This window comes from Magnolia sinica, chromosome 1 (genome assembly GCF_029962835.1).
Source record: "Magnolia sinica isolate HGM2019 chromosome 1, MsV1, whole genome shotgun sequence".
Classification (NCBI taxonomy): Eukaryota; Viridiplantae; Streptophyta; class Magnoliopsida; order Magnoliales; family Magnoliaceae; genus Magnolia; species Magnolia sinica.
Genome location: NC_080573.1, coordinates 107,515,841 through 107,541,054, shown reverse-complemented (window position 1 = coordinate 107,541,054; position 25,214 = coordinate 107,515,841). Strand labels below are relative to the sequence as shown.

At 39.6% G+C, this 25,214-nt stretch overlaps 2 long non-coding RNA genes across 3 annotated transcripts; both read right to left on the bottom strand.

Moving 5' to 3' along the window:
• Positions 1–7,101: 7,101 nt before the first annotated feature.
• LOC131253374 (uncharacterized) lies at positions 7,102–10,579 on the bottom strand. Of its 2 annotated transcripts, XR_009175126.1 has the most exons (3): positions 9,646–10,570; positions 8,253–8,744; positions 7,102–7,806 (listed from the first exon to the last, which is right to left on the bottom strand). It is a non-coding gene; the product is annotated as an uncharacterized LOC131253374 (long non-coding RNA). The 2 variants fall into 2 exon arrangements; XR_009175125.1 differs by lacking the exon at positions 8,253–8,744 and having other exon boundaries at positions 9,646–10,579.
• Positions 10,580–21,920: 11,341 nt separating this feature from the next.
• LOC131255706 (uncharacterized) lies at positions 21,921–22,349 on the bottom strand. Its single transcript, XR_009176311.1, has 2 exons — positions 22,274–22,349; positions 21,921–22,069 (listed from the first exon to the last, which is right to left on the bottom strand). It is a non-coding gene; the product is annotated as an uncharacterized LOC131255706 (long non-coding RNA).
• Positions 22,350–25,214: the final 2,865 nt, after the last annotated feature.

Sequence of the window (25,214 nt, the reverse complement as noted above, 5' to 3'; positions counted from 1 at the left end):
TTTGTAGTAGCCCGGTAGAACCAATCGGAGTAGATGTTCAAATCAACGTTCAATGTCCAATACTCAATTTACAATGTTTCTAAGTTTTAATTGATTTTAAATTAAATCAAATGGGCTTAGCTCTATTTGATTTTGATTCCAAGAAGAAAGAATATAACAATTCCTCTTTTCAAATAAGATTGGAATATAGGAATAAAATCAAATAAGAAAAGCTAATAAAAATAATATTAAATATGCACAACATAGCTTAAAATGAACAAACTTATCTCAGAGTGGAGGCTCGAATTTTCTTGAAATTAATCGATATAAAACTCTGAAATTTGTGTTCAATTTATAGATGAAAAGATCACATCTATGATTGGTCTTAGGAACCCTTCGACTGGTCATAGCTTTAACGGCATTTTAAATTTTTATGCCCGATCTTTGAAAACAATTCTACGACTGGTCCTAGGGAGTTTACGACTGATCATGGACCACCTACGACCGGTTGTAGCTAACCTAGGACTAGTCGTAGACAACCAGGCTTAGTTGCTGGAGTTTTGAGTCGTAGTTCTAGGACTGGTCGAAGGTCGAGTCGTGACCTCCCTACAACCAGTCGAACAGTCTCCATGACTAGTCATAGAGTAACCAAAAAATTCTGAAAATCTTCAACAACTTAGGACTGGTCGTGGAATTTCTTGGACTGGTCGAACCAGTGCTAGGATTAGTCGAACAAGGTCTAGGACTAGTCTTAGAATAGACCAATTCATATAAATAGATTCATTTTGAATTATGTATACAAAATGACTTACCCTAAGGTCAATCTAAGGTCATCATACCTGGATCATTAAGTATGAACATTGAACTTCATTCTTTTCAGATAATGGTTAACCTTTGAACTTATGAAGCTTAAGATATCTACTTGATGTAGCTTGATCTTGAGATTTTCTAAAGCTGAAAATTAAACTTCATCTTGAGTTGTACTTGAGTCTTGAAATGTACTTGAGTCTTAAAATGTACTTTTCTTACCGATGTAGCTCTGAACATAGATGCTTAAAGTACATGACTTTACATTTCTTGAAGCACAGCACCATACAAGTCTTGAACTATTGTGATGCAGTGTCTTAATCATATACATATCAACATACAAACACAAGACACGGATAGAGGTTTTGGCACAACAAAATTTGACAATCAAAAGAGCATGAGACCATAGCACTTACACCTTCCCGTAATGACAAGTGAGCAACACCGCCTCGTGAGCCAAATACGGTGGTATGGGATACTGTATTTAAGCTGTCGGCCTACACTGATCAGGTGGAAAGCCCTTTGTAGTGACCTCAAGCATACTCTGAGACTGCGTTGAGGCAACGAGTTTTTCCGTAGCAACTAGAGTATAAACTAAGCCTATACTGATCAGGTGACAAGCCCTTTGTAGTGATCTAGAACCGCAACATCGTATGAGATTTACTAGGACTAACGACCCTAGAATAGATCATTGTTTGGGAATTGATATAAGGGAGGTACCTTAGCTTCCCAACCCTGCTGTATGAATAAACCTAAGTAAGAACTTGGTTAAAATGATCATAACATTGCCTTGCACGGTGCTTTAGCGAGGAAGTAGTATGTGTCTGGAGTGGTGCATGCCGCGACTGTGAGATGAAGTTCACAGAGGGAGTGCAGGCAAGGGCATGCATCATATCATACCATCTTTGCATTAACAAGAGTATTTAGGGCTTGATTGTTGTATTGCTTTATCATTTCTGCTTGATTGAATTAATAACATGTTAACCTTTGCCTTATAGCTCCACTGAGTTGATCACTCACTCCCATGTTCTAGGATGGTGTTTTAAACACCAACCAGACTTTTTCTTAGTTGCAAATGGCGACGCAACATATGATGCGGAGCCTGACTTCTATGACGATGAGGAGGAGTTCTTTTTCATGCAGTTATCAGGCGGGTTTACTTAGACCGTCTTGATCAACGGGGGCTACAGGGTTTATCATTTGTAGTTGGACTATCTTTGATATTTTGTATTTTGGACTAATACATGTAATTATTTGACCTGGCAATGTATTCATATTCTGGAGACCGGCAATGGTCTATACATTCCATATATGCTTATATACATCTCTCAGTCTACCGCTTGCGTTATTTAACTGCCTCTAGAGTATGATATACTAATTTGGTATAATCCCACTTATGTTTAATGCACCAATACAGACAACATTTAATCATCATCATATATGTTGCATAAGTGATGTTTTGAGACTCGGGAGTTGGGCTCCTACTCGACCCCCGATTTTCAGGGCGTTACAAGGTATCAAATACCAATTCATTATTTGAAGTTCTAAAATAAATCACACAAATCCAAAAGATAAAACTAATGGCATAAAAGTTTCCATCTAATTTTTTTCCCTTCGAATTTGAACCACTGACTTTTAAAAACCTACCCATCAATTTCACAGCCTTGAAGTGGTGATTAGGATTGCTTGATCATTGTGGCTTTTGAGATATGCTCCATCCATAGTGTTACAATTAAGTGATGTGGATTGCCATACATGATGACATGTGTGATGAGATGAGTCACCATAATTTTCAAATTGGTGGTGAATTATAGTACAAGATAGATTTGCAAATCAGAGGACCTTCGCAAGGAGACATGCAACAATTTCTTAAAAGGAGTTCAAAAAGAATAAATACCAATGTTGAGGCATTTCCACTGCCTGAAAATTCATTAAATAAAGGAAATATGCTCCCCAATTGTTCATTTGCCTGTGGAAAAGCAAGCAAGAGAGTGATTTATGAGACTTGAGGGAGGTAATTATGACTTGCTAGGTTGGCATAGTGTGTGCATATATACCGTGTGTAATTGCAACAACTCTCTTTGTAAACCTTGAAAAGCTGGGTCTGAATGATGTTCATCTTGTGGTAGAAGAGAAGTCAGGTTCTCACTTTTCATCCTTTCCAATTGCAAGTATATGAAAGAGGCTTAAGGTGAAAAGGGGAGAAAAATCAACCAAGAAAAAAATTCCTGCTGAAATAAAAATGACACAGTTCCTTATCTATTCAGAAACCATCCCATAATTCATACAATCTGCGCAAAGGTATAAACTCCAATAGAAATACCTCAATGCATCTGTAATGATGAGAAATGCTATAATTATGCATACTTCATGTAAGTCCCATGAAGCCCTGTCCTCACCATATACATGGAGAAAGTGTTTGCTGACCAAACTGTGGGATCATCATCATCATCTAAAGCCTTATCCCAATTAATTAGATTCCACTACATGAATTCTATTCTGCTATTCCACTCTATCAAATGATACATGAATACAAAACCAGATTGATTAGAAAAAAAAATGGTTGGCACAAAATCTGGAACGAAGCCCAGACCACTGTAGCATGAACACCATAGCACAATTACTATTGCAAGTGCAGATAGAAGGAAGTAGGAACATGTGGAATGAACGTGTGGATTGAGCCTCAATGCGCTGATACCATGTAGAAAAATAAGCTAAGAAGAAAGGAAAAAGAAGAAGTGAGAGAGACTTGTGTCTAATCTTCATAATCATACAAAGCAGCTGACTAACCTCCTTATTGATAAAGATTATAAAAAGACTAAACATATTCGCACTAAGCATAAACATAAGATAACCAACTACATTGAGGTGTGCACTGCAGGCACACATAGAGATTCCAACATGTACATGGATGGGCCAAATGCAAAAAATTTAGTGATTAGGCAAATGCTATCCACTTTTTGCTAGTTGAATGGGGACTACTGCTCAATTTTCCTTCATAACGGCATTCCTCTATAGCTATAAGAAAAACATAAAAGTATAAGCATACCTCTTTATGAAGACGCTCCATGCTAGACTTTAAGCATTGCTCTCTGAAATGCCCATTGATAAGAGCCGTATTCATGTTGTTTTGTAGCAGGCCCTCTTTTTCTTGGCGCTCTAGCCTTGAAACTTCAAAACTTTTAGATGCGAGGGCATCCTGTTAAACAATAGAATATAACTTAGGAGATCGTTATATGGTTGAAATATGGTAATGAAATAAATAAATAGGTTCAGGATCATGGTAAGCCCAATGATCTAAATGAAGCAGATAGGGAATAAACTGTCCAAACAAAGACTTCCGAAGACACGTCGCAAGAGGATGACGCCACTGATATGAACAGGGACAATTCAGTTTATGCTTGAGCTATAGCATTCTAGTGTTAGAAATCATTTAAAGCACCATTACTCCTTAAAGGCAATAAGTACAAACAAAATAAAAAAACTTTTTTTTTTGAAAGATTCTATTACTTTCCCATTTACTGCATGATTCCCACCTTTTCTACAGCAGTTATAAATAACCATCCAATCTAGTACCATATTGGGCAACATCCAATGTGATTTTTCAATCTTGCGTGATTACTATATACATTGCTGCTGCATACAGTAACGCTATAAAGATTTAGTCATTAACTATATTCGGCAATTGCATGCTTTGTACACAACTAGACTGCTTCTAGACCACAATCTAATCTGGAGTCTAAAATTTACACACGCTTGAAGACAACCAAACAATACAAGGAACACATATTAACAAGAATAAAATAAATAAATAAAGAAGAAGACTTCTAATGCTCACATCAGTACCAAATACAGCTGATGCAACAACTATTCCACGGCATTGCTCCATTTCAAGAATATCAACATCATTAATCCTTTCACAAATCTAATGACAAAATGTGTAGAAAAACTTGAACACTTAAAAAAAATCATAAAACATTTAATAAGGAGATATAAATGATACCCACAGTGTACACTCATGGACTCTTTTATATCAAAAGAATCATTCCTCTGTTGCAGAGATGGATATCCACCAAAAGGAGAGCGTTCAAATGGTGGAGGACTAATTGGAGTTTCTTCTGTAATGTATGTTAAATTCTCAAGTATAGGAGAAACTGATGGAGTAGTCAGCATAAGGGCCATGGCCTGCTCAACGGGAAGGTAACAGATGTAGAATTGTAACAGATATTGAAGGAAAGAGGAACCAGTACATCTTAATCTGAAAATGCACAGTTATCAACCAGGTTACTTGCATAAATGAACCAATGTAGAATTGTAACAGATATTAAGAACTTCAAAATTAATACAAACATTTCACTCAGATTCATTGAGACAGCAGCCAGACCCACTTCATATCCCCATTAGAACTATTTAAGCATGGATCAAAGAAAATCTGCTTCTACTTCTTTTTCTTTTTTTTTTTTGAAAGATGGTACCTTTATTGAAGGAAAGAGGAAAAGCAAAGCACGGAAAGAACGAAACCAAAGAGAAAAAATGTAAACACAGTGAGAAAGTAAAAATACAGGAGCTGCTCCAAAGCGGCCAAAGCCCAAAAACCTAACCCAAAACGGCAAGTACGGGGTTTGAGGTATCAAACAAAAAATCACAAATAAATATACTAGGAATAGAATTGATATATCCATACACAAGGTTTATGATTCATATCAGAAATCAGAACAGAAAAAACTTTAAACAATCTGTCAAGCCAGCATGGTGGATCAACAGAGAACAGCTATTGGAAGCAGATTACTGTCAGAAGACCTGCTTGTTTTCAGGAACAAAAACATCAACGCGCTGTATATTCCCTCCATGAGAAGCGATGCACTCTGACAGCTTTGCGACGATCCCTGCCTCATCCTTAAAAAAAAAAACAACGAATCCAGGCAATTCAATCTCTGAAAGCAGAAATATCGAGCCATCTGAGGAATGGAATTTTGATGGCTATGATCGGAGATCCCAAACTACAAGCGATTCAAGGGCTCTGATTACTGGGCAATGGAAGATGTGGATGCCGAGAGTGGAGGTGAATCTCCATGAATGGAAGAAGGGCCATGAGAATCCTGCTGCAATTTGCGGGAAGAGCGTGGAGATTCTTGTACCATACGTAAGGAAGCCACCTAATTGCAAATATCATCCACCAAAAAAAAAATATATAACACATCAATATCACCGTGCTATAGTTTGAAAATATCATCCACATATCTCATACCATACATAAGGATGCCAACAGAGAAACCATAAAAGAAAAATAAATTTTCATTCACTACCATTCTCTACGTCATTCCTGCTAGCGTGAGTACTTGACCCAAACTACTGTAAACGCAAGAGCTTATATATTAAAACAATCTCTAATTAAAACGTAGCTTTTTCTATAAAAGTAAGAGCTTATTTCTATTTGGTGTAGCACAACTACCCTACATACATGAACACCACTTCCATCAAATAAAGACAATTGGCAAAAAGAAACAAGCAGACAGCCAGACATGCAAGCAGCTCCCTTGGATATGATCATAACAGAAAAGATTTACATATTGGATCCTTCCAAATATTTGCAGGATCATTTTCCAATATGATCATAACAGAAAATATTTGCATCAATTAGATCCTATCATTTTCCAAGACAGCCAGACAATTAGATTCTCAGCAGACAAGCCAGCTGGACCAATTCCACCCTGATTTGCATCAACAAAAAAGATAGAGATTTGGTTGGGTACTTCATCAAAGCATACAAATATTGCAAAAAAAATTTTAAAAATAAAAAAAATTGTAAGCACATACATGCTCCACATTAATGAAAGTAAGGTATAACAATGAAAGTAAGGTAGAACAATAGGTCTGCATTCAAATCAAAATAATGGATCTAAAATAATTCAACTTCCACATGTTAGAGTACAATAGAATCCAAAATCTGCAAATTTCAATATAGAATCTTGAATGTACTAGAATCTTGACTGGAATCCCATGGTTTCCTGCAGCAACAAAAGCCATATATGTTCGTATTTAATGAGGGTGAAATCCATTCCAACTAAAGAAGAAATTCATTCCAACCATATACGAAACTTGTCCTAGCTCCAACTCAAGCATGTTTCTTCATAAAGAACTGACTTCATAGTCAATGTTATGTTACTTGGTCTTAAGGCAGCTTCCTTTTGCTTGGAAGAGCAGGCAAATTGCCATTAAATATTATTAAAGAACACAAAAACTATAGATCAAAATTAAACCATGCCAGTCTATCGAAAAAATTAAAGATGACGGTGCTTGAATGTGCACAGCATATCAAAATTTGAGAAAGGTGTCATGCTACCATGAAAACAATATGCATTGTGCATTGACTACCATACAGAAGCAAGTGTTGTTTGTATATCATGATACACCATCTAGCAGATGAAAACACATTATAGAAGCCAACCCATGCCATGAGGCCTACCATCCAATTCAACATGCAGGCTTGCTTGCATGGGTTACACAGCTAATAGCCATCTGATGGTATATGTTCCAGTCAATGCATGTGCTATGGGCTATGTTTTCCAGTGAAGAAGACCCACTCATTACCATGAATGCATAGAAGATGGTATTTAAGTATCATTGTTATGCTCTACAACTATAAGCTTTAATAAACCAGACTAGGACATGTATGCGTCAAAATCAGAAACAAGTTTAGACACATCCTTATCACTCTCTCCATCAAAATGAATAAATGAAACAGTATCATTGTCAAAACAAGAAGATTTGATGTTTAGAAGAACCATGCAGCTTCGGTTCCATAGAAATAAAAACAGACACTTCCCACATCATTATGGGTACCAGTCTCATTGATTCCAAGTAAAAGCAACATCTGGTTACCTGGTTTTCAACTGTCAAATCTTGTCGGAGACCTTCTATCTTCTCATCTGCATGAAAAGGTCAGATGGTTTTTCGATTCCCATGGCATTGCTACCACCAATAGCGATGGTCAAGAAACTAGAAGCCTTTCCAGTCGACCTGTTAAAGCAACAAAACAAAAATTTAAGTATTATAGAACCAAAAACTAATCTTTAAGAAGCAATATGAAAAAGTAAAGGGAAGGAGAGAAAAGAAAATGGATAAAGTACAAATTCAAGCCACAAATGCTGTGTACAAATATCTGATGAAGAAAACTAGAACTACGAGTAACTGCAATTCAAATTAGGCATGTTGAGCGTCAAAGTTGTAGTAAGCATCAGCCCAAGAATGGTCAAAGATGAATTCTCCATACGAGTGACTGCAATTCAAAATAGAATTAACTAAAATAGTTCAACTGCTATCAAACAGAAATTATACAGAAACCTAGCCAACAAAAAACACTAGCTGAAACTCAAAACATCAGAACATCCACTCCTGATACATAAACCAGTTTTGCAAGTGATAGAATCAGAACCATCGAAGAGCCTATGAGCAGAAATTTATACAAGTCATGGCTGGATTCTAATAGAAAAGGTGCACACTCAACAACATGAATCTTGCAACATGGAATGAGGAAGATCCGTTTGGCTGCCAATGGAGTTTCTTGTAATCTCGGTCCGGCCAGCCATTTCGAAAGCAATTGTACAGCACGTCGATTAAACAAGATCCTTTTGGATATAACAGAGATTATTGCAATAATAATAAAAACCAAATACATGAGATACGAAGAAAGTCTGTGTGAATCAACAAGACCCATAATATCTATTTGAGTCTATTTGGATGCTCAGCTGAATTGAATCGCGATTCACTCAATTCACCAAACAGGAAATGCCCAGAGTGGGGTGAGAAAACCAAACCCCTACTTGCAATTCCAGATTTTGTATCAATAAGACTTCTTGCTGAGCATGTGAATGCGATCACTAGAAGCTAGAATTATTGAAAGAGACTATAGAAAGTTTGAAAATTCAATATCATAGCCCCTTGTCCAACAATGCAACCTGCAACATACAAAAGGAAAAAAAAAAAAAAAACCACTTGATTGCATAAGATTATGAAAATTGCAGGCAATGCTGACAGATGGTGATTGAGAAGCTTTTGACCAATCAGGTATTTGATTACTGATGAAACACAACAAAGTCTCATACACCAATCAGGTATGTGATTATTGATGAAACACAACTTTTTGCTGATCTTAAGCCATAAACCACAGGACTAATGGAATGCCTAAAGTTAGGCTCTTTAAACCCTTGGGAACATAACAGTCCCACCAACATGTCCACATGACATCTACCCTGTCCATCAGTTTTCGCCAATGAAGGTTTCAATGGTGGGTGCTCAATCTCCATTGTTTAATTTGGCATGGCCTACTTGAGTTTTGGATCCAGTCATTTTTGGGCTCATATCCTAACACGAGGTGGTGAAACTGATGTACAGGGTGGATGTCATGGAAGCAGATTGCCTGCAGCACCCGCCACAACGTGGCCCAAGCTCTGTGAGGCCTATCGTGATGTATGTGTTTTATCCATGTTATCCATGCCGTCTATCCATTTTTCCAACTCATTTTAAGGAATGAGCTCAAAAATGATGCAAATCAAGCTCATAAGCTTTCTTTTTCTTTTCTAGATGAAACTACATAGTTAAGAAGTACCAAATATAGATTTTTTTTGAGTTTGCATAAAATAATGTGGCCAAAATGTTCTCTTCATGAACCAAGGGGATAAAAAATAATATATGTAATGCATATTATGCACTTGTTGGTTAACTGGGGGAGATATGTTTTGGGGCAAGGGACTCATCCCATTTTTTGAAGCTTTAAGCAGGTATTGCAATTAGAATGGAATCCACAAGCAGAACAGCAAACCAAAATTGAATGTAGTGAAATCACAGGTAGGAAATTACCTGTAAAGGGGTTAGTTCAAATGATGAATGAGCACCATTCTCTCTTCTCTGAGCACAAACACAAGAAAGGCCTCTTCCAAGCCATGCTGCTGATCTAGCCACAACCTCAATTGTAGCAATACAAGGTTGGCATGAAAGAAATTTTGTTGAACAGTGGGTATTTTTAGAGATTTCCCCTAATATCCAAAAAATTAAGAAAGACATCAAAATTTAAAAAAAAAAAAAAAAAATCAGTCGAATGAAAACCAAACACACAGTTGTTAATTCAATGGTTGAGGCGGAAGTTTCAACTCATGTTGTCATCGTCATTCGGGCTGCTAACGAAAGGTTGAAAATCCAACTCCAAAGGGTAACCCGCAAACTCCCAAATCTTCTGAATGTAATAACGTGAGATAAGAATGGCTCTTATTCACTTGCATTTTGAGGTGAGAAAGTGAGAAAATGGGAACTTGTCTAATATAATTACTATTTCCCAAGCCACTTAAATGCTTAGTGAACTGGTTCTACCAAGAAAGAAAAATCAAATTCATTGTAAGGATCTAAGAAAACAGAGCCATGTGTATTTAGAGTCATTTTAATCCATAAAAAAACAAGGTTTTTCCATATATTTGATCTCTTAAGCATTGTTCAAAACCCAATTAACCCACATATACATAACATCATCAACTTCTATTTATTTTGATGTGTAATATAGATGGCATTAAAGAAAGCAGAAAATAAGCTATATTTTAGGTAGTACATGAAAATAGCAAATCCAGCCATCTGCAATATTGTGAGACTGTAGTACATGACAGTGTTGAGTCTTGTGAGTTGCTGAAATGCCTGCACATGAAAATAGCAACAATCCATTACAGAGTGCATAGAAATATAGATGCATGTGACGAATTAACACAAACAAAACAGATCCACCATCGAAACTTCCAACAACATTTTTTAAAAATGGCAAAGCAAAAAATGCCTAAAAGGCCAAAACAGCTCTATCTTTTTGAAATTTTAAAAAATTCAAAAAAAAAAAAGAAAAAAAAAAGGAAAGGAAAATAACTTACCAAAAGAAAAATATGAGAGATACCAAAACATTGATGACAACATACAATAACCTATATGAATCAAATTCAAACCAAAACAAGCCAAACCAAGACAAATTAAGACACACCCAAAACAACTCTACCCTTATACCTCCAAAATATTTTAAAATAATAATAACAAGGCAAAGAAAAAATGCCCATTACTTGCACACCCATGACAAAATAACAGAAACCCAAAATAGCTCTATCCTTATGAAAAAGAACAAAAAAAGAAAAGAAGAAGAAGAAGAAGAAGAAGGAAATACCTTGCCAAGAGAAAAATGAGAGATAACCAAAACATCAATGCACCCGAGGCGCATGTTAGTAGGAGGGGAAGTGTAATGCCCTGAAAATCGGGGGTCGAGCAGAAGCTCAACTCCCGAGTTCCAACGCATCACTTATGTAACATAGATAATGATGTTTAAATGTTGTCTATATTAGTGCATTAAACATGAGTGGGATTATACTAAAACAGCATATCATACTCCAGAGATAATGTAATTTGGCAAGCGGAAGACTGAAATAAATGCATTTAATTATGGAAACGTTTCATAAATTTTGGAGTATGAGTATGAAACCGGGCTAAATATATACATGTATTGTTTCTAACCATATAAAATACAGGAAGTAAATGTGTTTGACTAAACAAGTATCCCAGTTGTCCCTGCACATCGTTATGAGATCTACATAGATCCGCCCGACAGTTGAACGTAGGAGAATCCTTCCTCCGCTCCTACGAAGTCCAACTCTTCTATATAGACCTAGCCATCACCTGCATCTAAACCAGAGTCTGGGTGGTATTTTAAAACACCGTCTCAGGTGAGAATGACTAGTTAATTCTGTGGAACTATAAAGCAAAGGTTAACATGTTATCAATTCAGTCAAGCAGTAATGATAAAGCAATACAACAATCATGTCCTAAGTACTCTTGTTAATGCAGGGATGATATCCTATAATGATGCATGCCCTCGCCTGCACTCCCTCTGCGACATCATCTCACGATCGCGGCATGCACCCCTTCCTCTGTGCTCAACTCTAACGCCAAAGGCACATGCAAATGCGGTGCATGTACGTGATTAGCCAAGTTCTTAATTAGACTTATTCATACAGCAGGTTTAGGAAGCTAAGGTACCTCCCTTCGTATCATTTACCCAAACAATGATCCATTCAAGGTCGTCAATCCTAGTTAATCATATACGATAGGCAAGTTCACGAGTTTACACTGTAAGTTGCTACGGGAGGCTCCTCACCTCAGCGTAGGCTTAACTCACACTCGAGGTCACACCACCAATGCCCTACCAACTGGCAGTCTATTTTCGAAGGCTCGCCACGAACCCGACTAGGGACCACAGCCAGGCTGCACCGGGGTAGGCCTATTTTATACTCGAGGTAACTACGGAAAGGCTCATCGCCTTAGCGTAGTCCTAGAGTATACTCAAGGTCACTACGAGAGGCTCGCCACCTGATCGTAGGCCGACAGCTTGAATACAGTGTCCCATACCACCGTATTCGGCTCACGAGTTTGGTTTGCTCACTGGTCACTACGGGGAGGCTTGTCACCCCAGCATAGGCTGACATCTTGACCACGGTGTCTCATACCACCATGCCCAGCTCATGAGTCTTAGTAGATCGCGGTACCAAGGTTAAACGGGCTTTTCACTGGTAAGTTGGTACCTTAGATTCAAGCAGTAGCGTTCATACATGATAAACATACATTTGGTCAATCGGGTTACTTGACAAGCTCGACTAGTACGAGTGTACGTTGAATTAATCGACATTGAGCGCATAAGTATTCCGCGTGGCCTAACCACTATCGATAATCACCATACGACTTGGATTTATCGAATGTGTCCGACGTGGCTAAAACCATTCGACCACCGATCATAAACCATTGTCGATTTCCTGGACTACATCGTAGCCCCAATCACACTCCAAACAATAGCATTCACATGTGATAGTCAAAGACAGCATGTGACAACCAATTTCAGTATCAATCTCATTTAAGCATTTCAAACAAACACGGACTACACAGGTTATCATACATAGGCATTCCATCCATAAATCACATAGTAGTAAGATAGGTTACATAAAGGAAACTGTAACTATAGATAAGGAATTGAGAATCTCATCTCAACACCCTCATTAAATACATTGCACCAAGCATTTTTCCATTCAGGCATTTTATCAAACACTTAGACTACACATATCGCATATATGTAATAAGTCAGTTAAAACACATATTAAAGCAAATCCTTCCACATAGGAGTTGTCACACGTACTACAATCATGTATTCTCAAACATCAATCATAACAAGGACTAATCATAATTCCACGTTCATACAAACATCTAAACAAACACATGAAATGCATTATTTTTGACATAGTTCATATATATGTGTAATATGCGGAAACATCGTATCTAAGCATACATGATAGAAATCAAGTCAGTCATAAATTATTAACTGACATTGAAAGCCTTGAAAACTATAACCTAAATGTTTATAGTCCGCACCTTTCACCGGTAAACCCGTACCGAGCTCAGTTTGAACACTACGTCTTTGTCTACAGCACAACGGCTACCTAAATCAGGAAATAAGTTATCTATTTCGTCGATTCATCTACTTGGACACCTAAAACAGATTAGGGTTAGGATTTCTTAACCATAAATGAATTCATATTCGTCGGTGTAGCGACACGGGAGAAGGGATTCAGCCCGTGGAGTGGCAGGAACGAATCCCGGCATCTATCCCTCACTCTCTCTCACTTCTCCTCACCTTTTTATCCTCTTCTCTCTCTTCTCTCTTCTAGGGTTTAGGAATTTCGTATGGAATAGAAATGAGGTGCGTTTAGGCCCTTATATAGGCCCAGAACTGATGGTAATGGCCCCAAGGCCATGATATACTTAGGTTATAGCCAAAAGTCAACTGTTTCGGGCCAACGGAGCTCATCTGGAGACTCATTTCCTGCATACAGTCTGGGAAAAGTTTCCTGACATTGGATTTATGCCATGTTAAGATTTCGGTCCAATCGGATCAGTGGATCGACCGCGGAGGACTTGTTTCAGTTCAACGGTCATCGTTACTCGATCAGGGCCACAAGTACACTGACATGTGTTGAAAATTTTCTCTAGTCTGAGGGTGTAGTTGGGTCAGAATCTGACGGTCTGAAACCTTAAATTTAGCCTGCAAGCGAACGGCTCAATTCACTTAAGTTTGAGTTCATTTTCTAAAGATATTCGCGTTTCTCACACACTTTGCTCCGGGCTCAAGTTGTGCGTTTCTGGATACTGTTAGGACTTGATTTCTTAGACGGTCATCAAGCCCAGTAAGGCAGTCATAACCGTATAGTTTCGCGGTAATCGAACTTCCGACGCGCGGTCTAGGTCCGATACGGAGTTTCAATGTACTCCCGAGAGCAGCTAGGTTTTGAGATTGCTCCTACGTTTTTAAGTAATGTTGAGTTAGTGATTTTAAAGGTTTTTGGTCTTATAGTTTGTATAGAAAGTAGTTCAAGCTAATTCTACTGCTTATTCAGTTTAGTACTTAACTAAATTATGCCCTAATTATGACAGAACATAGTCCTAGGGAAGTTCTATGCCCCTTTCTGACACTTTTAGTTAGTATATTATTTTAATTATTTTTTTAGTAGTTCTTCATCAAGTATACTTCATCTTCACCAAATTTCATTAGATTTTGTGTTGTATAAAAATTCTAAAAATTCTAGAAGCAGCAGCTATCCAAACTAATGATTTTTGGACAGTTGTCACAACGACCTATATTTAACTATATTAACATTTTTATTATATTTTTTACTTATTTTTATATGAAACTAAACTTATCAAGATTCAATCTTAATTTGAATCACCTAAATCGGAGTTATAACAAGGGAGATATGACTTTTTAAAATTGGACGAAAATTACAGAAAATGGGGCAGAAAACGGGCCACCCGGCCTGCTGTGGCCCATTGGACGGCGAGGCCTCGCCGTCACGGCGATGCCATCGCTAACCTCTGGACATTGGGACGATGGCTCACCCTAGGGGCGATGTCATCCCCCCCATCCCCCCTCCCCCCCCCCCCCCCCAGGTGCTAGATATGCATGGGACCCACCTCGGGTCCCCCCAATTTGCGTCGTTTGGCCCCCCGAGTCTATTTGACATAGTTTCGTCACTCGATATTTGAAACAAGTGTATCTTTCAATCCAAAATGAGTTACACGATGTACAATATATGATTTTGGGGTAGGAGAAGCTTATCTATCCAAATAAACTATTTATTTCATGATATTCCAAAACTTTAATAGTAAAAAAATGAATTTATTTATATATTCACTATTCATAGTAAATTTTAATTTCATTATTATTCTTCATCATTTAAACTTTAGGATTAGTGTCTAATGTGAAAGTAATTTAAAAAAATTTGAAGAACAAGGTGGTGAAAGGTGAGATTTTGAAGGAAATGGGTTGAAAAGGGGATTTAAGACTTTGAGATTTAGTTCTGAGAAGTTAATAAGGTGTTAGGAATGACCCATTGCCTAAGGACATCTAACTCCAAGTTTGTAAAAAATCCGGGATGTTACAGGAAAGGAAGAGGGTGTTGAAGCTCACCATTGTTGCTGCTACCGTTGTTGCTGTTGATGCATTTCGTTTGGGTTTTGTAGAGAGAGAGAGATGGGTTTGAGAAGTAGATGATGTCAGTTTTAATTGGCCGATCACATTAGATTCTTCCTTCCAAGATAGAAAATATTAACCCTCTCTCTACACACGCATTTGAGGAGTTATTTGATACTCCTGGCAGAGTATAACACTAGACATGCAGACATTAATACGAAAATCACCTTACCAATCCAAAAAATAAATCTCAGCAAAACTAACTGTCACGCCCCAAACTCGGAAACTGGGCTCACAAAATTTTTGATCACCGAATCCGGTGCCAACAGCCTCCATAGTACCCCATTCTCGGCTCCCAGCGCCCATACGCCAGATTCCAATCCTGGGATCCTATAAGGAGAATTTTCCAACATACATTTATCTCGTAAGAAGCATAACCACAAGTTTACCCAAATCACAAAGACAACATCATCATCACATATCCACTAATATAAACAGTTGAATACAGTACTGAAAGGGAGATAAATATATCAAAAATCAAAACTCCAAAAGACAGCTACAAGCTCCAAGCTCAATGCTATTGCGACCTAACGCCACCTGCATTCATCTATCGTGCATTAGTTTATAGAAAGCTTAGAGGGTGGTGTAAGTCTGTGCGCAAGGTAAGTACCAAGTATGTAGTATCAGAGCAATGCGAAAACATGCTGGTAAGTCCATAAATGTCATCAGTCTTATCTAGGTTATGCGATGCAAAAACATAATAAGTCAATATCATATACTGAAGAAGCAATGTAGATCAGCTATGAAATGCGGAGACATATTAAACCAAATATCATATACTGATGATGCAATGTAATATGCAGTGCAAATGAAATGATCAAGCTAGAGCATGAAGTCAAGAGATAGTATGTAGTATCGCAAGTTGTGGGCTCCATCACAAGGAACTTCTATCCAAACTGGCCCATACCTGATTTGGATAACTAAACACAATGTCGTAAACTCCTAATCTCAGGTTAGTCGCGTGCCCAACCGAAATCCTGGCCATTGCGAAGGTACACATATCAAATTAGTTGCGCACCACCAGCCCAAGTGGATAATGAATGAATGAATGAATGAATGAGTAAAATACTGAGTATGCAACTCCTGCTCAATAAGTCCACATATCAGTACCTCTGGGATCATCACCGGGGTTTAGTATACTCTATGCCACCTGCCACCCCATCAAGTGCACAACTGGGTAAGTAGAAGAGACCTCACTATCCGCTTACCAATATCGGCTCGGCTCATCGATAGCGGACCCATTTTGAGCTAGTCAAACTTAGTCTAAAATTGCCTACTCCCTCGGGCAGGTAAGGCCATAGCCCCTTCCAACCAACCACGACACAATGTGAGATGTGGCTTACTAGTATACGGCCCTTATGCACTCATATATTTCCACTCGGTCTAGACGCTGGAGCGTCCTCTGATACAAAGAGGGTTTAGGGACTTTCACCCAGGGACATCTATGGCACCCTATGTAGAAAAAGATTTTCGGTGTCCCATCTGGCCATCCACAATATACCTGTGGAGGCTACGGCCCTAATGTTGCTAGGGCGTATGGTGGTCATATCACAAAATACGAGATGCATAAGTCGTACCATCAAGTCATGCATCAAACCTTCGCGTTCTATGCGCTCATGTAGGGCAACTCTGTCTCTCAGGGAGTCACATAAACAATCAGCCCAATGGCACATGCTATGTTCAATCACTCATAATAAGCATGCAGATGATGCATATCGAAATGTATCATGATGTAATACTATACATGTTCTCAATGTGTCCTACTAGACTAAGTACACTTAGCATGATTGTCAGATAAGGCAGACAATAATCAACCACGATCGGCTTTCACCGATATGTCACATACTAAGATTATGAACTAATCTACATGCTTCTTCTATAACTATAAGAGTCCACGTGGCATGTCCTACATTAGCCTTTTAAGATACTGATATATCATATATTCCAAGACGGGGTCCACTGGAAGGACGGTGGATCTTGCCCATACATCAAGATAGGCTCTACGCAGAGGATATACTAAATCTGGTACCACATATTCTCATATATACGGTAAGAGGTAATGTACTAGCGTCAAGCATAGGCCTCACACTTGTCCCAAAGAAGTAAATGGACGGTGTGATGATATATACATGACACTAAGGTCCTAGCAACTAGATACAAGGATAAGATATGTCTCATGGGGCGAGTCAAGTGGGTATATGACAAGTGGGCATACGACAAGTGGGCTTCCTCACTTCCTTTATCATGACAACTGGGATTTCCTATGAGGGCCTAATACAAATATAAGGCAGCCCTTGGTAGGATCCACATATCTAGGACTACATAACCCTACAAACGGTCCTGCTCATCATCTAAGTGGGCCTCGAGTTTAGGTCATTAAGCTTGGACAAACACATGCATCTAGGTGGGCCACATTCCCTATGGAAGGCTCAGTACGAACACAAGATGGGCTCTAAGGCTTAGGTGGTCCTACAGGGTATGGCAAAAAGCATCATTATCAAACGGGGATCCAACGGATTAGGATAGCCTAATCAAGGGAAAGATGGGTAATATAATCATCAATGGGGGCCCAACGGTTTAGATTAGCCTATTAAGGGGAGATGAGGATGGGCCTAACAACAGGCCCTAGGAGAGTTACAATGTGGACATTTAACCATCATTGCTCTTACAATGTGAACATTAAACCATCATTGTTCCCAACGCATGGCCCATTTAATATCAACAAGGAACATGGATGGGCATCATAAACATCATTACATACATCCTGGTGGAATCACACATTGCAATGGGCCTCATATACATCACCTTAGGCCTCACACAAGGGCTTTATATATATCGCATTGAGCCTCACTCATGGGCCTCATATAGATCACATTGGGCCTCATACTTAGGCCTCAAATATATTACAATGGGCCGCATCACATGTGCCTAATACACTTCACAATGGGTCGCATCACATGGACCTAAGATACATCACAATGGGTCGTATCACATGTGCCTTACTCATCACAATGGGCCGCATCACATGGGCCTAATACACATCACAATGGGCCACATCACATGGGCCTCACTCATGGGCCACATATACATCATAATGAGCCACATCCCATGGGCCTCATGTACATCACAATGGGCCCCAACACATGGGCCTCATGTACATCACAATGGGCCTTAAAGACGGGCCACATGCTCATTATAATGGGCCTCATACACGGGCCTCATATACTTCACAATGGGCCCCAACACATGGGCTAGGTATACATCACATTGGGCCTCAAACATGGGCCTCATGTACATCAAGTGGGCCGCATCACATGGGCCAAGGAGCAGCCCATGATCTAGAAAATGGATGAATAGTGTGTACATAACACATACATCATGGTGGGCCTCACGTCCAAGGGACGGATGACGTGAATATGCAGCACATACACTGAGGTGGGTCCCACCATCCAGGGTGCTGGATAGTGTGGATATAGACATATACATCAACGGTGGGTCCCACTGTCCAACCATTTGGACGGTGTGGATAAGACCCATACATCAACGGTGGGTCCCACAGAACTTGCTGACATCATTATAGCAACTATATAGCCGGTGTGTGGTACACCAGCCAATCAGTTTCCACACAGGTGGGTCCCACGACCATAACGTTTATTTTCCATCTGTTTATAAGGTCACAAAGACCTGAATTAAGAGGAAAAACAAATTTCATATTTATCTAAAACTTCTGTGACCCAAAAAGGGTTTCAATGGTAGACGTCCAATCCCCCGCTACTTCTTATAGTGTGGACGACCTGAGTTCCGTGTACGGCTGATTTTTGTCGTACCCCATTTTTAAGACGAGACCCATCAAATGCATGGTGTAGATGGTCGACATGCATCATGGTGAGACCTATGGTGGGGCCCACAGACCCAGCCTCTATTCCAAGTAGCAGGACGCTGCTTGCTACAGCGTCCTCTGGATGCTGGCAACAGCAGCATCTGCCGGTTATTTTTTTTAATTTTGCAATGGATTTTCAAAGGTGGGGCCCACATTAGGGCGATCCAGTCCGCCTACTGGGTTCCCGGGCTCGGGACAGGTCCAATGAGCCCAATATTGGATATGTTTTGGTGTACAAAAACATCAAAGCGGGCCCTAACAATTTATCACTATTAAAATAGTCTTTTTGCTGGTGCGGCCTACCAGAGAGTTGGATTGGCTTCATTTTTCGACTCAAGGCCTAAAATGAGCGAGAAAATTGAATGGACGACGTACATTTAATACATACATCAAGGTAGGGCCCACGTCTAGTGGACTAGAAGCGTGGATAAAAACACTCACGTCATGGTGGTCCCACGTGCACGATATAGCATGGTGTGCTCCACCTGGGATTTGCATCTGCCTCATTCCTGGGAGGCCTGGATGGACGGCGTGGATAATACATCAAGGTGGGTCCACGCGTACGTGGCCCACCTGATTTGAATCAAGCTGAAATTTGTGTTTTGCCTTCATCCACAGCCTGTCCAAAATAGACGGCCAGATGGGTTGGACGGTGGAGATAAAACCCGTTCATCGAGGTGGGTCACAAGATGGGAAAGAGAGAGATAGAGAGAGAGAGGGGTGGTGTGATGGAGGGAACCCTCCACTATGGGCCTCTCTTTACTTACAACACATACATGTAAATGGGTCCCATCATAAGTAGGCCTTACATCAAAAATCAAGATCTAATGCTATGAACACCCACTGATTTCGCTCCTTCTTGGCTCCTTGGAATGCTAAGATCCTAAGCTCTCTCTTTGATGAAGGTTGATGAATTATAGATAGCTAAGATGGGAGATTGGGTGGTAGGGAGTGGGCCACACATGGTTCTCTTTGGGAAGAGCTTGGACGATTGCTCTCTCTTAGTTTGCTTGAGAAATGGATTGAGAAAGAGAAAGAGAGAGAGAGGTGATGGGATGAAAAAGGATGGGTGAGTGACGTGTGAGTGATGGGTGGAGTGGTGTTGTGTAAGAGATGGGATGGAAAGGTATGGGTGTCATTGACTTTTGGGTGAGAGAGGGATGGGTAGGGTATGGGTTGAGATGGAATGTGTACTTGACATGTGATTGATTGATTGATGTGATGTTTGGGTAGAGATTCTCTTGTTATTCGCAACGCACAGCATTTTTTTAAAATATATGCGGGCCCACAACTCCTAGCTTGGTTATCGCATTGGTGTGCAAGTCGCGGCATTGGAGTCGCTGCGATGGCGCGATCGATAAGGTACATGTCTCGGGTTGACAGGGTGCGACTCAGGGTCATGCACAAATGCTATTTACGCGTCGTCAGATTACCAAAATTGGACAGGGAGGATCGCAGGGGTCTACGGAATGGTACGGGCTAAGATATGGGCCTTAAGCTAACCTCCAAAATGGGATCCGAGATCTACAATCGAAACCCTATTTCATGAAAATGGAATTCGAGATCAAAGATTCATCACCTCAAAAGCGGTTGAACAATAGAAAATCTGCTCGAAAACAAGTGGATGGGGTGAAGGTCAATCGATCTACGATCTTCTGCAGCTACAGAGATTGAGATGGACAGAGATTAGGAGTGAGGGAGCGGGAGAGAGAGAAATGGAAAGAGATCAGAGGGAGGGAGTGAGGGAGCAGGAGAGGGAGGGAGAGGAGAGCGATAGGGAGAGAGATCAAGAGGGAGGGGGGAGTGAGGGAGCGGAGAGAGAGAGAGGGAGGGAGGGATTGAAGCAGTGAGGGAGAGGGAGAGAGAGAGAGAGAGAGAGAGAGAGAGAGAGAGAGATTGGGTGCGGCTGCGGTGGAAATAGGGCTTTTTTCTGTTTTGGAATGGCTTAAAAGTTTAGAACTGTTTCGGAACCAAGATACAGTGTCGTTCCTAAACGGTATTTTTGGTGTAGTGAACCTTTAAATAATCAAAGTATTAAAATACATTAATTTAAAAGTTATCTTGGATGTCTATGGTACAAAGGCTCATTATATGTGCCATACCTGCTAATTGCATTTAAAATTTAGGGTTCCCATATCATGTGGGCCTACTCGAACCCATGACCTCATGTTGAAACTTTTGTGAGCTTACAACTAAGCCATAAAGTTGCAGGCTACTGCCGATTCAAGTGTTGTTTTGTAATTACTATTTACAGAAGTTGTGACCTTGTCATCACACTTCATTCACGATTATAATTTACGCATATCCAAGAGGCGATAAAAGTATATTTATGCGTCACAAAAAGGTTGTCAAAAACGCCGAGAAAGATATGCAGAAATGTCGAAAAAAGCCTGCCGAAGCGTCATTTAGACATATCAAAGTGCCGGTATACATCGGTATAAATCTATCAAGGCATCAATAAAAGGCTCCCGACAAGCCAAGCATAATTCAAATGTCATGAAACGCCGATATATACCATGAAAAACCTTTAAATATGCACTAATAAAAACTGTTGGCCGCCTATAAAGGTGCTGATTACAAGTTAATTTTTTTCTTAATCCATTTGATTGTTTACATTTAATAGGAACATGAATTATTTTTAAATATTTAGAAACCTAAAAAATGTTGCACAACACAATTAAAAATGAATACTAAATAAATTATATTACTTTACAATAAAAAACGTATAATATTTACAATAATATGTTGAAAATGTTCTGAATACATATAAAAGAGATCCCTCCATCTAGCCATCATCTGTCTCTGCTTGCAACCTGTAAATCAAAATAATAAAAATAAATTAATTACATTTCAAACATTTCCTGTGATTTGGATAGCATATCCTATGACTTTCAATGGCCCACTTACATGAACTAGGGCTTAAAATTTCATGGTCATGTCTCATTTCTAACCCAACAAGCTTCCATTTGCAAAGAATAGAGGTAAGAAAAATGAAGAAGAGAGTGTAGAGATCCGACCTCTAATTGGCCAATCCAATCTACCATAGGGATTGATTCATGGGAAGATGAAGCTGCAACAACCTAAAACAAAAAAGAGAGAGAGAGAGAGAGAGAGAGAGAGGAAAAAAGAATTAAAAAAAAAGCTACAACAATCTATCAGCAAAAATAAAAAGAAAAAGAAAAAAGTAAAAGGAAATATAAAGAAAGACAGTTTTTTCGTATTAACAACCAAGAGAATTGAAATATAGCATAGATGCATTTCTGGAATCCAAGCTCTTCAGAAGGAAAATGTCATATGTAAGACATGGGTCTATATCTATATATACTGTTAAAAGAACTAAAAGAACTGTTGTAATATAGAACTCTCTACAACCATTAAAAAAAGACCGGATTTATTTGTATTAAAAAATCCATATCGTTCCTACCATAGATTTTTGCATTCTCCACCACCTGCATAAACATAGCAAAGATGAGATCTAGAATGAAGCTCTAGCTAAACTCATCAAGAACCCAAATTCCTCAGTTTAAAAATGACAAATGGAGTCACTGTAATTACAAGGTAGACTCCAACTCAAGCCAATACCTGAGTGATGATGAGTGACAGGGACTTCCAAATGTCCCATGATGGAGGATGGCAGCCCGGTCCTCGACCGAGCGACCAGAGGACGCCGAGGGGGCTATTCCGGTGACAGAGGAAGCCAGTGGGTCCTCGTCAGAGGTGGAGGAGAAGGGGGCTAGTTGAGTCGACATTGAAGGAAGCCGACCTAGTACGAATAAGGTTGGGGTATCACATTCCAGATTCTGTGGTACTCTAAGCTCCCGTACTTTGCGAGCTTCTGAGCGAGCCTTAGGCTAAAGAGGTGGCCATATTCCAAGTCACCCTCCAGTGTGACTTGAGGCTCCCTCTCCAGTGCATAGTTAGGAGAGTCCTCTTGCACCTGGGGTTGGCCCCTGGGTGGGTAATCCCAAATGCTTGGAGGGTACTGGTGGGGTCATTCATCCTCTGGTTCGAGCTTGACCAACCTGAGCTGACTGTGAATGAATTTCTCAACCTGTATTAGGTGAAGTCCAATCTTAATCATGAGGGTTGGCATTATTTTTCCGCCTGGCCGAGGACTGGCAGAGCAATAATTATGGACGCCCCAACCTCAAACAAGGGTTGGAAGAGTAAATGGTTTTGGGTGTCGAGAAATTGAGAGGCTCCAGCAGGTACCAGGCTGCGCTCTTGTAACGCCCTGAAAATCAGCACCTGAGTACATGGACTTCAGTCCCGAGTTCCTAGGTATTAACCAAATAAAAATGCACGTGTGTCCTCATTCAGATTCAAATTCATTTTACACATAGATAATTAGAGTTGCGTAATTCAACTTAGGAGAACTAAAGCAAGGTAGAGATAACAAAAGATTTAGAAATATATGGCTAAGAGTCAAAAATACAATTCCAATAATGATAATCAAATCGCCCAAAATGAGGATTATACAAGCCACAATAAACATACAATAAAACTTACACATAAAGCACAACTTTAACATACACATACACAAAATTAAATAAATGAAAGGACTTCCAGCTTCGTCCGACGCTCTCAAGGCATCATGACGAAAGTGTAAGCTGATCCAAGCCTACCTGCCGGAGGCCTCGATAGAACCTGAATCAATAACAATGTTTAGATGGTGTTTTAAAACACCGTCCCAGGTGGGAGTGAGTAGCTAACTTAGTGGTTCCATTAATTCTAAGTTACACATCTTATTAACCCAATTAACGAAGGTAACGATAAAACAAGAAAACAAACATTTCTTAAATACTCTTGTTAAATGCATGAATAAGATTATGTAATAATGCATGCACCTTTCAATCCAACACTCTCTCACAAGCAACCTCAATGCCTATTTCGCAAATACCAACACTCCCTCATCACGCAACTCCAACGTCAAATCGTCACATCATATCTAACACAATGTGATTGATGCGTATGTTAGCCGAGTAATTATTAAGTTTTATTCATCCAAAATATTAACAAAGCTAAGATATCGACGTCATATCACTAGTCCTTATTCGGATCACATGGCTCATCACGCCACATAGCGACTCCTCACCAGTGTCCCTTGATCCAAATTTAAGTGTCACCCATTTATCTCACAAATAAATGATTCCAAAGGTATGACATGATACCTAAATGTATGAGGATGAACTCGGTATGGGTCATCACCCAAACACCAAGTATGATCACTCAGTTCTGAGGTGCAGGCTTGTTACATAAAATCAAACCACCACAAAAGAAAAGGCTCATCACCCAATTCCATTCACGCCTGAGTCGTTCAAACAGTACTCTGGCACACAACCATCGGTCAGGTAATTTGACGGAGTCGTTCGAACAATGGTCTATCTCCTCCATTAGTGTTGACAGGTCACTACGGAGAGGCTCATCACCCCATCATAAGCCAACAGCTCGGACACGGTGTCTCATACCACTATGCCCGGCTCATGAGTCTTAGGGGGATCATATCTCACTAACTGTTATGAATGGACCATCCATTAGGAATAAGGTATCCTAGATTCAATTTGGTTATGTCATACATTGTGAACATATATGATTAGTCGGCTAATATACTAATTTGATTGACCTTGGAGAATCTCGGCGCAACCGGCAATAGGTGCAAGCATCCCGTGTACTGTCAGTTGTCCATGTTCACCAAGGTCGATCGAACAAGCGTAGGGTGGTCGCCCTAACTCGAGCCACCCGTTGATTTGGGCAATTTACCGACTGACCCAATATCGTAGAAATCCTAAGCACCGTTATGAACTACATCATGCAATTATAGCATGCATACTACTACGTAACGACCTAGGCATTTCATCGAACATATAAGCATCAATAGAGCAATACATTTACTTATGCATTTCATCAAACACGTGAGCACCAATGGGATAATGGATTCAATCACTTAGGCATTTCATC